Source organism: Pelodiscus sinensis, chromosome 2, assembly GCF_049634645.1.
Source record: "Pelodiscus sinensis isolate JC-2024 chromosome 2, ASM4963464v1, whole genome shotgun sequence".
In the NCBI taxonomy this organism is placed as follows: domain Eukaryota; kingdom Metazoa; phylum Chordata; order Testudines; family Trionychidae; genus Pelodiscus; species Pelodiscus sinensis.
Window position 1 is genome coordinate 227,917,960 of NC_134712.1, and position 14,629 is coordinate 227,932,588.

General features: G+C 46.4%; 1 long non-coding RNA gene across 1 annotated transcript in view; it reads right to left on the reverse strand.

Moving 5' to 3' along the window:
* Positions 1–4,445: 4,445 nt before the first annotated feature.
* The window catches only part of LOC112544520 (uncharacterized), a 31,111-nt gene continuing 20,927 nt past the window's right edge, over positions 4,446–14,629 (reverse strand). The window contains exon 3 of the long non-coding RNA XR_003087852.2: positions 4,446–4,895. This is a non-coding gene — a long non-coding RNA (uncharacterized LOC112544520). The remainder of the gene's footprint in view (positions 4,896–14,629) is intronic.

Here is a 14,629-nt window from a genome sequence, read left to right on the forward strand (position 1 = left end):
CTAATCTAAACAAGCCCAGTTCTTTCAGTTTTCCCTCATAACTCATGTTTTCTAGACATTTAATAATTTTTTCTTGCTCTTCTCTGGACCTTCTCCAATTTCTCCACATCTTTCGTGAGAGGTAGTGCCCAGAACTGGACGCAATTGTCCAATTGAGGCCTAATCAGCGCAGAGTAGAGCAGAAGAATGACTTCTTATGTCTTGCTCACAGCACTCCTGTTAATGCATCCCAGAATCTGTTGACTCACGTTTAACTTGTTGTCACATTTAACTAGTTCCAGGAACTGCCTCTCTGTATGTTAATGGCAGCAGCCAGATACTTACAGGCTACGTCTACACTGACATGACTTTCCGCAAATGCTTTTAATGGAAAAGTTTTCCATTAAAAGCATTTGCGGAAAAGAGCATCTAGATTGGCACGAACACTTTTCCGCAAAAGCACTTTTGGCAGAAAAGCGTCTGTGCCAATCTAGACGCGCTTTTGCGCAAAAAAGCCCCGATCGCCATTTTAGTCATCGGGGCTTTTTTGCGCAAAACAATACTGTGCTGTCTACATTGACCCTCTTGTGCAAATGATTTGCGCAAGAGGGCTTTTGCCTGAACGAGAGCAGCATAGTATTTCCACAAGAAGCACTGATTTCTTACAGTAGGAAGTCAGTGTTCTTGAGGAAATTCAAGCGGCCAGTATAGACAGCTGGCAAGTTTTTCCGCAAAAGCAGCTGATTTTGCGGAAAAACTTGCCAGTCTAGAAACAGCCACAAAGTTCTATTTGATCTGGTCTCTTTAACAGCTGTTTGTATGAGCAAAATGTCTGTTGCCATCAAAAGAGACACCAACACCATTCCCCATTATTGAAATATTATATTAATGCCCAAGTATTATATTTCTGCAAATGTCTCTGGAAAATATTCACCACAGATGTAACCATGATATTTATTATTGTAACAGGGCACTACTGGGCCCCCCTTGATTCTGTCCCTGTTGCACCCACAAACAAGCCAGAGACCTCTGCATTGGTGCAGTCGCCCATGCTCTTTACTTACTGTATACCTTCCCATCACCTTCAAGCTACAAACAACTTGGCTACGTCTACACTGGCCCCTAATTCCGGAAAAGTCATGCAAAGCAGGTAAGTCAGAAGAGGGAAATCCGCGGGGGATTTAAAAATCCCCCGCGGATTTAAATAAACATGTCCGCCGCTTTTTTTCCGGCTTGGGGAAAAGCCGGAAAAAAGCGTCTAGACTGGCACGATCCTCCGGAATAAAGCCCTTTTCCAGAGGATCTCTTATTCCTACTTGAAAGGAAGTAATAAGAGATCCTCCGGAAAAGGGCTTTATTCCGGAGGATCGTGCCAGTCTAGACGCTTTTTTCCGGCTTTTCCCCAAGCCGGAAAAAAAGCGGCGGATATGTTTATTTAAATCCGCAGGGGATATTTAAATCCCCCGCGGATTTCCCTATTCTGACTTACCTGCTTTGCATGACTTTTCCGGAATTAGGGGCCAGTGTAGATGTAGCCCTTCAGTATTACAGCCTCTGGAACTGCTCCATCTGGCAACCAGCAGAGATGAGCCCATTTGAATTTTAATGACTATAGTACAAAAATTTGCTTCAAAGTCTTCCTGTCCTTTCTCTCCATCACTGCTGTAATTTCTCCCTTCACTCCCCTGTTGAAGTGTGCCCTTAAAATAACAACATCCCTTTTTTTCCTGATAGCTGGACAAATGTTTCCCTTTCTTTACTTCTGACTATTTGATGAACTAGTTTAAAGAGAGCCCTAAGTCAAAATCACTACCTTAGTAAGATATAACATCCTTTGTTATGCCTAATATCTTTTGAAACCTTCAGAGGGGTAGCCGAGTTAGTCTGTAACAGAAAAAACTTCAAAAACAACAAATAGTCTCTTAGCACCGTACGGACTAACAAAACATGTAGATGGTATCATGAGCTTTCATGGGTGCAACCCACTTCTTCAGATGACAGGAGTGTTGGAAGTCCAGATCCAAGAATAAATAAGGGAAGGAGGGAGAAGGAGGGGAGAAGGAAAAAAAGAGACAGTGAATAGGTAAGCTTCAGAGGGGTAGCTGAGTTAGTCTGTAACAGGAAAATGTTAAAAAACAACAAATAGTCTACAAAAGCGGCGAGAAGTCCTGTGGCACCTTGTAGACTAACTGAAGTGTTGGAGCATAAGCTGTCGTGGGCAAAGACCCACTTCATCAGATGCATGTGGATACATTCTTTCAAAATCACATATCACTTTTTCATTGCACTTTTGCTGTGTTGATGCTTTTGAAACCTTCAGAGGGGTAGCCGAGTTAGTCCGTAATAGGAAAAACTTAAAAAACAACAAATAGTCTAGAAGCACCTTAAAGACTAAATAGTTACAAGAGGCTTTAAGGTGCTACTAGACTATTTGTTAAGTATCAGAGGGGTAGCCGTGTTAGTCTGAATCTGCAAAAGCGGCGAGGAGTCCTGTGGCACCTTATAGATTAACCAAAGTGTTGGAGCATAAGCTTTCGTGGGCTATCTCACATTTAAGGCCACCTGGAATCAGTTCAGGAAGGGCATTAGGTCAGCAGTTGCTTCCGGGTGCTGTTGCCTAAGGCTAGCTGAGACACATGCTTAAAGGGACCCCCCGGTTCAGCTTCTGCTGCTTGCTTGCCTACCTCTCCAAGGGACAGCAAAGCTTTTGCAGTTCGTGCTCTGGTTGCCCAGCTTTTGGACGCCACAGCACACTCCTTGACATGGAGCCAGAGCTGCCTCAGGGCATGCAGTGGCCTCACACGGCCATGCTGCAGTTTCTGCAGCAGTTTGTGGTGGCTGCCTTCATGGTCCTGCAGGAGTTCGACACTGAGCTCATCATTGAGACCTTCTCCCTATATGTCAGAGCAAGGCCCTTGCAACCACACCCCATCGTGGAGAGATGGTTCTGGAGGCTGGACACCAGTTCCGACTGGTGGGACCAGGTGGTAATGGAGCGGTGGGATGACCAGGAGTGGCTCCAAGACTTCCACATGAAGAAAGCCACCTTCATGGAGCTGTGTGGCTGGCTTGCTTCTGCCCTCTGTCAATGGGACACCCAGATATGACTCACCATCCCTCTGGATAAGCAGGTCACCATCGCCATCTGGAAGCTCGCCACCCCAGACAGCTACCAGTCTGTGGGCAACCAGTTCAGCATGGGGAAGTCCACCATCAGGGCCCTCCTCATGGAGGTAAGGCACTCTCAGGCTGCAGTCCCTGAAGGGCGGGGAGAGTTCTGGAAAGGGGGACACTAGGGAAAGAAGGAGTGTGAGGGGTGGGCTAAGGGTGGGCGGGAAGCCCTGTCCCTAGGGGGTTCTGTAGTCCTGCCCTCACACTGCCCTGCAGGGGAGACAAACTCATAGGGGGTGGCTCCTTGGTGTAAGAGGGGAAGAGGGAGGGGGGACCTCCCAAAGGCTCAGGTACCCTCTCTGATTCTCTGTTTTGTGTGTTTGTTTGTCTCCTTTTGCAGGTGGTGAGGGCAATAAACTCTGTCCTGCTGTGCAGGGTCATCTGCCTGGGAGACCTGGACCCTATTATGGCTGGATTTGTCACCTTGGGGTTCCCCAACTGCAGGGGAGCCATAGCTGGAACCCATATCCCCATCCAAGCACCAGATCATCAAGCCACCCAGCACATCAATAGGAAGGGCTATTTCTCGATAGTGCTGCAGGTTCTGGTCGACCACTGTGGACAGTTCACCGACATTTTCGTTGGGTTGTTGAGGAGGGCATACAACACTCGCATTTTCAGAAAATCCAGCCTCTCTGAGAAGCTGGCACATTCTTCCCCTAGTGTGACTTTCACGTAGGGACATGCAGATGCCACTCTGAATTGTGGGGGCGCAACCTACCCCCTCATGCCATGGCTCATGAAGCCATACACCAGCCACCTGGACCCCAGCAGGGACCATTTCAATACCCACCTGGGCAGGGCCCACATGTAGGTGGAACATGCTTTCTGGTGCTTGAAGGCACGGTTCAGGTGTCTCCTGACTCGCCTCGACGTGGAGGACACAACATCCCCAAGGCGGTCTCCGCTTGTGTTCTCCACAACATTGTGGAGAACAAGGGAGAGGCCTTCTTACCAGGGTGGGGGGCAGAGGCTGGCCAGGAGGGAAGGGCCTTCGAGCAGCTGTGCACAGCTGCCATCCACCAGGTCCATCAGGTGGGGGTGCACATCCAGGAGGCCCTGAGCGAGAGTTTCTCTGAAGGACCCCAGTAACTCTCCACAGGGCTTCCCAACTAGGGGCCTGTGTATTGCCCCCCTATGCCTTTCCCACAACAACCCCTTCCTTCCCCCCTTCCCTGTACACTCAATAAAAACAATAATTTGGTTTTCAAAACATAACTTTGTATTTTGTTTTTCAATAAAAGTTACTGGGGAGGAGGGGGCCCAGAACCTGGATGGGGGAGGGAGCATGGGGGCTCAGTGCTGGGGCTGGGAGTGGTGCAGCTAGAAGTTCTGCCTCGGGTCCAGAGACCTCGGCGACCTCGGGGGTGGGGTTGCATAGGGGAATAGGTAGGAGAGGGGCTGGAGCAGGGTCAGGCATGGCAGGGGGGGCTGGCATGGCAGGGAGGGTGGGGGCTGGCATGGAGTGGGAGCAGGGGTGGAAGCAGGGACAGGAGCTGGGTATGCCATCATCTCCCAAATGGTGGCACACATGTTTTGGCCCTGCTGCACCAGCTCAGCCCACATTTGGGTCCACCACTGGGCATCATCCAGGACCTTCTAAGCCAGGGTCTGATGCATGTCCTGGAGGATGCCCTCATGCTCCCTCATGAGGTCCCCCTGGACCCTCCAGTGCTTACAGCTTCCCTGGGACTGGGCGGCTGCCTCGGCTGGTGGTGATCGCCTCTCAGTCATGGCTGGTCCAGCTATGGAGAATAGAGGGAGAGGCAGTAAGTCATACAGGCAGACACTGTCCCAGAGGCCATGCCCTCCTCTGTGAGCAGTGAGCTACAACCCTCAGACCAGAGGATGGTGGTGTCCCAGGACAGCAGGCCCTGCCTCATAGGGGCCCACAGGTGCCCAGAGGCTCATGCTTCCCACCTCCCCTCTCTCTCCTGTCCCCGTCCCACAGGCAAGTAGGTAAGAGAAGTGTCCGGCCACACTGGGATCCCATGGGTGGGAGGAGGGCCTGGAGCAGCCTGGCCTTCCATGGGCTCTGCACACACACCTGCACCTGGCAGCATGTCCCCAGCAGCGGATGCTGCCTCAAGCATGCGGACATGCCCGGGTGCCGTGTGCAGCACTAGAGTCTGCATGCGGCCGTGTGTGTGCCCTTGTCCCCAGCCTCCATCCAGTAGTGGCTGGTGGTGGGAGGGCATCCCCTCCTCCCCCGGGGCTCAGACATGTGTGTGGCCTCCCCAGAGCCTGTGAGCAGGAGCCCAAGGATGCTTCCCCATGCATAGACTGCAGTGCAAGGGCCGTGCTGAGAAGGCCGAGTGACGACTGCCCCCTAGATGCTCAGTGCCCATCTCCCCCATCTTGTGCGTATGAAAAACTACGAGCACTCACCTGATGATCCTTCCCTGGCCTTGAAGGATGCCTGGCAGACATACACACCCTAGGGTACTGCTGGCCCTTTCCTCCTCCTCCCCCCCCAGCTCGTCATCCTCCTTCTTCTCCTGGCCTGGGAGCCCCGGGCGGGTGACGACAGGTGTCTCCAGCCCCGAGTCCACAACTAGGGGTGGGGAAGGGTGCACCCCCCCCCCCCCAGGATGGTGAGGAGCTCGTCATAGTATGGGCAGGAGTAGGGTCCTGCCCTGGAGTGAAAGCTGCACTCCCTAGCCCTGGCATAGCCTTGCTGCAGGTCCTTCACTTTGCTTCTGACCTGCTCAAGGCTCCTGGGGTGGTGGCCCCTCACAGACAGGGTCTTGGCCATCTGGTCATAGATATTGGCATTGTACCATTGGGAGTGGAGATCCTGCAGGGTCTCCTCCTCACCCCACACCTCCAGGAGGGCCAGGATCTCCACCCCAGACCACAATGACACACACCTTTTGGTGCCCTGGGCATGCTCCCTGTAAGGGCCAGTGGGCTCTCAGGGGGCTTGAGGCTTGGCCATAGCTCAGGAGCAGTGTGGCAGCGGCAGCCGCACGGTGAGGTTCAGCTCCCAGGAATGGCTTCCTGTCACAAAGCTTGTCCCGAGTGCCTGCAGCTTTAAGAGCTGGCAAGAGACAGGAACTATAGAGTTGTGATGAGTTTGGACACACTGGCAACCAGGGTACCTCTGTTCTTTCCTGGAGGCCTCTTTTTTTTTGACAGAATTCCCTCTTCTGTGTCCACACAAGCCTTTTTCTGAAAAAACTTTTTCAGAAAAAGCCCTTTTTCTCCTAGAAAGAGGTTTATTGTCGTCGGAAGTCCCCCTCCTTTCCCTATTCTTTAGACTTTTTGTCGAAAGAATGCAATAGCAGTGTGGATGCAAGTATTGTTTTTCCGGAATGACTCTGGAGAATAATTATTTCGAAATAGCAGCAGTGGAGCGTTCACACTACTGCTATTTCAAAATAACTATTTCGAAATAAGCATTATTCCTCATGGAAAGCAGGAGTTATTTCAAAATAACCAGCCCCTTATTTCAAAATAACAGGCTTGGCAGTGTGGATGCTTCACTTGTTATTTGAATTAAGGGGAATTATTTCAAAATAACTCCCTAGTTTAGACCAGGGCAAAATGACATACTGAGGTCCTTTCCAGTCCTTCATGTCTATGATATTATGATGCTCTGTGCCCTGTTAAACCATTGTATCAGAAAACTAACTCTAGCCAAATAATGTCACCATGAAGGGTAGAATTCACTCCATGTCTCTACTCAAATCATATCAATGAAGGATGCTTTTAAATTAAACAATTAAGTGAAAAAATATTAATGCAATGTTCAACCTGTGCAGTTGAAATCATAAAGGCAGGGAATGCAACATTTCATGCTGTAGCAGCAAAGTTAACACAATTAATGGCACATAATTAGTATTTTTCTTCCTGTTTTCCAGGTTAAATCCTTAGTATAGTATGTTGCACTTTATTTTATATTTATATTATAAAACTTAAAGGATATTGTTGGCAACTTAGTTTCTACTGTAATGTTTACTTGTGTTTTGCATTATCATATTATATTGCACAAACACAGAGAACATTCGGTTCCTTTCATTAAGGAATTATGGATATTTTGCTTTGCTTATCTTCTGGTTTCCATTTCCCTTTCTTTCTGAATGCATTTCTGAACAGCACAAAGACCTTTCCTTGTCTCCTTTATTTTGGATCTTTTTATTAAAAGCATCTACATCAAAGTTACAGGATCCATTTGATGAAGTGAATCAGTTTCTCTAAGAGGTCACAGTTGGAGTTTTAGCATTTAAGAAAAGCAAAAGATCTAAAGGCAGGAGAAATGGACAACAGTTTTAACAAGATCTCAGATAAACACACAGTAACACAGCAAGAAATTCAGCCCCTACAAAGCAGAACAGCTCAGTGTGATTTGTCTAAACTTCGTCCAGGCGATCGGAGCCAGCCTACACACTGAAAAGTGAGCCTGTGCTTCCATCTCCTCATTAGTCTGTTTTCTGTGGCATGATGTCATTTTGTTGAGATATGTTGTAAAATTACAACAGTTGCTATGCCAGGAATAAGAGGAAGACTTGGAGGAGTAGAACCTCTCTATTTCCCAGCCTCAATCATGCCAGCTGTTAGATATTCACACATTTGCTTTAATCTCAAATAAGGGCAGAAGGGTAAAATAATCAAAGTTTTTTACAGAATAAAAAGATCTAAAAATATATGTTTGAAAAAATTTGTTTTAACATTTTTTAAAAACCCATTCCTGAATCAAAATATTTCATTTGGTTCAGCATTAATTTGCATCCCCCTGACTTGCCACACTGCCTCCTGGGAGTTGTCGATCAAGTGCCTGAAGCCCTAATTTTCATCTATGGACCAGGCTCTCCAATCAGACTTCAACTCCCATGATGCACTGATATCACAAGACTCCTTTAATGCAACATGTTGGGTCACCTGGAGGGGTGACCACAATGTAGCTTGGGAGATATAGTCCAGCCAGAGAGCCTGGCCTATAGAAAGGAATGTGAGCATAAAAACCCAAACTAAAACTCCCATAAAACAGGATACCAACTCAAAGAGAGATAGATTAATGCCAAATTGATCTGAAATTAAACATTTCAATTAGGTTCAACAAACCATAATGTTTCATTTTGAATCAACTGAAAATGAAACATTTCATTTCATGTTTTTCAATGGCAAATCAAAATATGTCACCCTTCAGTTCCAGCTAGGGTTGCCAGATGAATTAACCAAAAATTCCAAATACCTCCCGACCCCCCCCCCCCCAAAAAAAAACCCAGGAAAAAATTCTGTTGAGAAAAAAAAGGAGGGAGACCAAAAAGGACCCCGACAGTTATTAAGCAAAAAAAAAATTAAAAATTTTAAAAAACCAACATGTCCCCTTTAAGAAAGGCCTTTGAGGCTTTTTGCAGGCAGCCATCTTGTTTCCCTGCTTTGAGCCAGAAGACAGCTCCCCTGTGGAACCAGGAAAGTGGGGGAGAGGGAGCCCAAAGGGGGGCCGGGAGGGGGGGCAGGGGCTGGGCCCAGTTGCTAAGTGTGTAGGGTTGCCAGGTGTGCAGTATTTTCACCTCCTGGCAGGAAAAAAAAACAGAAAATACCGGACATTTTAGGTGTCTTGTATTTTCTGAAATTTTTACCAGACAGGAGGTAAAAATACCTGACTGTCTGGGTCAATACCAGACATCTGGCAACCCTAGTTCCAGAAGGGCCATTCTTGAGGTTTGTCCTGGTTTGAAACCTAACTAAGAGGACACATCTTTATGCCCAGATACAACCTGCTTTATAAACTTCTTGTTCTTAGTAATTAGTAGGGCTGAGAACAGAAATGCTGGGCCCCTGGAAAAGATACAGGGCCCAGGTCCAGGCCCTTCTGGTAGGGGCAGGGCCTCAGGTGGAAGGGGCGGTTGGGAGCTAGCCTCCCTCCTCTCTCTTCCCCGTGCTAGCTCTTCTGTGCTGTCCGAACCACGCAGGCAGTAGCTCCAGCAGAAATTTAAAAGGGCCTGGAATATTGCCGTATTCATGGGAGTCAGTTGTTTTATTCCTGTTCTACACCACTGCTATTTTTAATCTTTTCACAGGTGGAGGGCTTGATACTTTTCATAACTTCCAGGGCTTTGACATAGGTGATCAGCCCAACTTGTCCAGAGTTGAGTGACATTCCTGAATTTAGTTTTATGTCCTTTGTCCCAGTGTGTCTGATTCTACAGATTTTTCTTATGAAGAAGCCAGATTAGAGCTTTGACAATTAGGCAGAATGAGGACTGAGGGCATGTTTTGCCATTCTGGGACAATGAGCCAGTTCACTGCCCAGTAACCCAGATCCCTCACAATATTCCACTGTTCAATATTTGGACAATGTAAATGGGTCTGGGAGGAAGGCTTCTTTAGTTTCTCTTCTTAAGGAGGCAGTATTTGCCTGTAGGTGAGTTTTGACCTTTTCATGTACAGGGCCTGATTGGGTTTTCCAACACAGGTATTTCAATGTTCTGTCTTCCTTCTTTATGGCATGTACTTCATAGAACCTTAGTGCCCCAGTGGCCAACTTTGACGAGTGGACATTTTGGGGCTATTCCATTGATGGCTTTAACCAATCATCACTTTTACTATTTCTCCAGATTTTTACTTTTAAGGACAGGGTTTTTTATTATTTGAGTGGGGGATATCACTACAGCGTTAAAATACAAAACAAAATATTCAGGAATCTCAACCTGTATTCCTTTGGATTTACTTGTCTAGAACTGGAAGGAACCTAGAGAGGTCATGAAGTATAGCTCCCTGCACTCATGGCAGAACTAAGCACCATCTTGACCATCCCTGACATGTGTTTGTCTAAACGACTCTTAAAAATGGAGAGTCCATAACCACAGGTAATTCAATCCAGTGCTTAACCATCTCAACAGTTAGGACATTTTTCCTAATGTCCAACCTAAACCTCCCTTGCTGCAATGTAATCCCATTGCTTCTTGTCCTATCATTAGAGGTTAAGGAGAATAACATTCTCCCTCCTCCTTGTAACAAGCTTTTAAGTACTTGAAAGCTGTTATGTCCCCTCCCAGTCGTCTCTTTTCCTGACTAAACAAACCCAGTTCTTTCAGTCTTCCCTCATAGGTCATGTTTTCTAGACATTTAATAGTTTTTGCTTCTCTTCCCTGGACCTTCTCCAATTTCTCCACATCTGTTGTGAAATACGGTGCCCAAAGCTGGACACAGTACTCCAGTTGAGGCCTAATCAGCTCAGAGTAGAGCAGAAGAATGATTTTTCAAGTCTTGCTCACAACACTCCTGTTAATACATCCCAGAATTATATTTCCCTTTTTGCTAAAGGGTCACACTAACTCATATTTAACTTAAACAAAAAACAGGACTATGTAGCACTTTAAAGACTAACAAGATGGTTTATTAGATGATGAGCTTTCATGGGCTAGACCCACTTCCTCAGATCAAATTGTGGAAGAAAATTGGCACAACCATATATACCAAAGGATACAATCAAAAAAATGAACACATATGAAAAGGACAAATCAAATTTCAGAACAGAAGGAGGATGAGGGGGGAGGTAAATGTCTGAGAGCTAATGATATTAGAGGTGATAATTGGGGAAGCTATCTTTGTAATGGGTAAGGTAATTAGGGTCCTTGTTAAGACCTAGGTGTAAAGTATCAAATTTAAGTATGAATGACAGTTCAGAGGATTCTCCTTGAAGTCTGGTGTTAAAAGGTCTTTGAAGCAGGATGCAGGTAATCAGGTCGTTAAGACAATGCCCTTTCTGGTTGAAATGGCAAGAAACTCTTTTTTCTTTGTGATCCTGTCTAATGTCTGTTTTGTAGGCATTGATTCTTTGGCGAAGTGTGCTTTTCCTCTTTCCTCTTCTTTTGAAAGAACTCCCTTTTTCCCGTCCATACACGCCTTTTTCAGAAAAAGGCTTCTTCCTCATAGAAAGAGGTTTCCAATGTTGGAAAAACCCCTCTGATCTTTTGATTTTTTTTTATTTTTATTTTTTGCAGTGTGGCGTAAGTGAAGTTTTTTTTTTTGAAAAATGGCTGTTTTTCCGAAAAACCTCTGTAGTGTAGAAATAGCCAAAGGGGCAGTAGGTGAGTATCTCAGGAGCTGATGAGATGCGAGGAGACTGATTCTGAAAGGGTTGCTTAGCTGCTATAAAAAATGTCTACCAGTCTTCGTTTTTGCCATGGGTAGGCTTTGCCATGGGGTGGGGATCTGGAGTCTGGGTAGGAGTTAGGGTAAGGGAAGGGGCTCAGGGGGTTGGAGTGCAGGGTGCCACCTGGGACAGCTTCCCTTTGGTGGCAAAGGCCTTGGGGAGGGGAAGGAGCAGATAGTTCTGCATGCTGCCCTGTGCTCACCTGCAGCCACCACCTCCCACAGCTCCTATTGGCCACCATATACTGTCAATAGGAGCTGTGGGGTCAGAGCCTGCAGAGAGGGAAGCATGTGGATGGAGCTCCCAGCAGCTGCAGCTCCAACCCAGTGGGGATGGGAGGAATGGCAGTACATAGAATGGCTCTGTCTCTCCTGTCCCCCCCTTCTGAACTGCGGAGACGGCTTACTGAGTAGTTGCTTACATCCCTATTCCAATCTGCTGGGCCCCCTCCTGGAGCCCCCTCCCACATTCTGAGGCCCTTTTTAGCCCCACCGTTTGTGGAGCATAAGGTGGCCCACAAATCTAATATCCCCAGGCCTCCAGAAGAGTTAATCTGGTCCTGGGTAGGGCAGTGCTACTATCTCATTTTATAGATGGGAATTAGGGCAAATCAGTTAGCCTCCCTGTGCCCTAGTCACAAAGGAAGCCTGTGGCAAAGCAGAGAAGGGAATCCAAGTCTCTTCTCACTGGGCCATTCTTCCTTTCTATTACCTTTTACCTGTCCTTGTACTCCCTTGAGACATTATTTAAACCAAAAGTTTTGCATCTTTCAAGGGTGCCAAATCCCTAGTAGGGTGTCCATATTAGCCAGGCATGAAGGAGACCTATCCTGGGGATGGGCAGCTTGAGTAAGTATGGGCCAAAAGCCATTTAAAATCCACATGGTGTGTAATGTAAACATCTCCTGTGCTGCATTATTGCCTATTCTCGGACTCTTGTTTCCTCCAGAGAGGCTACACAAGAAGAAAGGGTTACTATAGCCTTAAGACTGTAGTTAATACTGTGGGGGTAATTCAGCTGGAAGAGAGAGACCGACCCAGTCACAACCGGAGCAATATAAAAGATGGCAGCAATGAGAAAATAAAGGTGATCCAAACCTGCTACTGCAAGGGCTTTTGACCTGATGTTCTGACTACAGGGGCTGGAAGCAGTGTAATAATGGGTATCCCCAGAGCTGTCAGGGCACCGTGGATAGAACCAGAGTTTTCTCCCCCTCCTTTCCTTTCCTACCCTACAATCACTATTTGCGTGGGGTTGGGTGGAGAAATGTTTATGACAATTCTGTGCTTACTGAGAGTTCCTGCTCCATCCCTTTAGAGCAGAGATTGTCTGTCCAGTGCCTGGCATCCCTGCTGGGGAAGTGGGTGGTACCACAGTAGAAAGAGTTACTGCTACTGTGAATTAAGATGGAGCTGCCAGGCAGGAGTTAGTGTTCATCAAAGGTGTCTCCTTTATGCCTCTTCTGTGGATTTCAGTCAGACACAGTGGATCCCTCCTCCTGTAGGATGGGTGGGGTCAATGGCAGCACCAGCACACAGGAGAGAGGAGCAATGGCAGTATAGTCTTTGGGGGCTGAATAAAATCCGATGGGAATTGAGTGCTTCAGCAGGTCCAGTCCATTCCTTCATTCCCGGACATTCACTGCAAAGTGACTTCTGGGCACATGCACTATTGTATACCTGTCTTAGGAGGAGATGCTCCCCCAGGCCATAGTAAAGCTGAAGTTGAAATAGCTTAATTCGGCTTTTGGCGCTGTCCACACAGCAGAAGTTGAAGGAAGAACATTCTTCCTTCAACATCCCTTACTCTCATGAAATGAGGGTTACAGGAGTTGGAATAAGAAGTCCTCCAGCTCAACATTATTTCGAAATAATGGCTTGCTGTGTGAATGTGCATTTTGTTATTTCAAAATAACTTCAGTTATTCCAAAATAACGTTGCTGTGTAGACGTACCCTAAGGTGCCACAGGATTACTCATTGTTTTTAAAGTTACAGACTAACAACCCCCTTAGTGATCAGTCTGTTTTAATGAAAGTCTACTTATTGGCTGTATCTATGCTAGCCTTTTCCCCCCTACATTTTCCCACCATGGGTATAGCTCCACCAGTAGTAGCACTAGTGGGGATATTAGCATGGACCACATACTAGTGTGTTAACTGACATATCATGTAACCCTACTCAGAGCTAGTCCAGACTGTCTGATGGCTAACACAGTGCCTAGGCTACACTAAAAGTCCCATTACAGCTAGGGCCACTGGAGCTCCACTGTGGCAAATTATAGTTCCTACATTGACCAGAGTAGATGCAGCCCAAGTAATGTTTAGTGTGTACCATCATGCCACGTTACCATCTTGGAATGCAGAACGGCCACCTATAAAATAGGTGTGAACTGCTGTTGGATCACTGGGCAGAAGAAGAAGAGAAGACGGAAACTGCCATTATCCCAAAATGGAGGACTGAGAAGGAATCCCTGGCACCACATATCATTTCAGCTCCTTCTGAGTGTGAGTAAACAGTCTTGATAAAGCTTCTGACCATTGAAAAAGAAGCCTACTCTTTGAGCTGCATATTGATATAAGGCTTTATTATTAGTGTGCTCACTTTAAAATGGGCAAACTGAGGCACAAATACATTTAAGGCCGAGATTGTCACATGGGCTCATGAAATCAGACACCTTGGGCCAGACCTTCAAAAGCATTTACATACACAATTCACATTGAAATCAATGGGAGCAAGGCACTTAAATACTTTTGAAAATCAGGGTCTTACAGCCAGAAAGTGGCCTAATTTTAAAAGATACTGAGTTTCCTACTTGTGTCAATAGGAATTGCAGTTGTTCACTGCTACACAAAGCAAATTACAGTACAAGAAAAGCACAGCAACGTTTGTCACCACAGCTCCACAATATTTCTGAGTAGAATAGTTTGAAAATTATTCAGGCACAACTCTAGCCTTTTCTACGTGTACCCTTTCCCCTTTCAGGGGAAAAATGGTTCTTACTGGGGAAGAAAAGTTGTGGGGGTTTTTTGTTCAAAAAAAAAATCTATAGAGGCCTTTAAAAGCCCTCATGCAAAATAAAGCCTAAATTCATACAGTAATCTGAATTTTGCATCACTTTTCAAAACAGCATCTTGTTACAAGCTAAAACAAACAGCATGGTTATAGCGACAGGAACTGCCAGGCAGTGCAGAAGGGCAGATTGGAAAAGATTAAATATTTGTACGAAAAAAAAAAAAGGCTCTGCACAAAGGGCTGCCTTAGTTCAGAGTAAAACGGGAAAAGCATTATCCTCCCAGCGCAATCATTAATCTTAGAAGGAGGAGGGAAAAATTCTGTCACACGGACCAAGTCCGTCAGAGCTTGTCACTAAGTCTA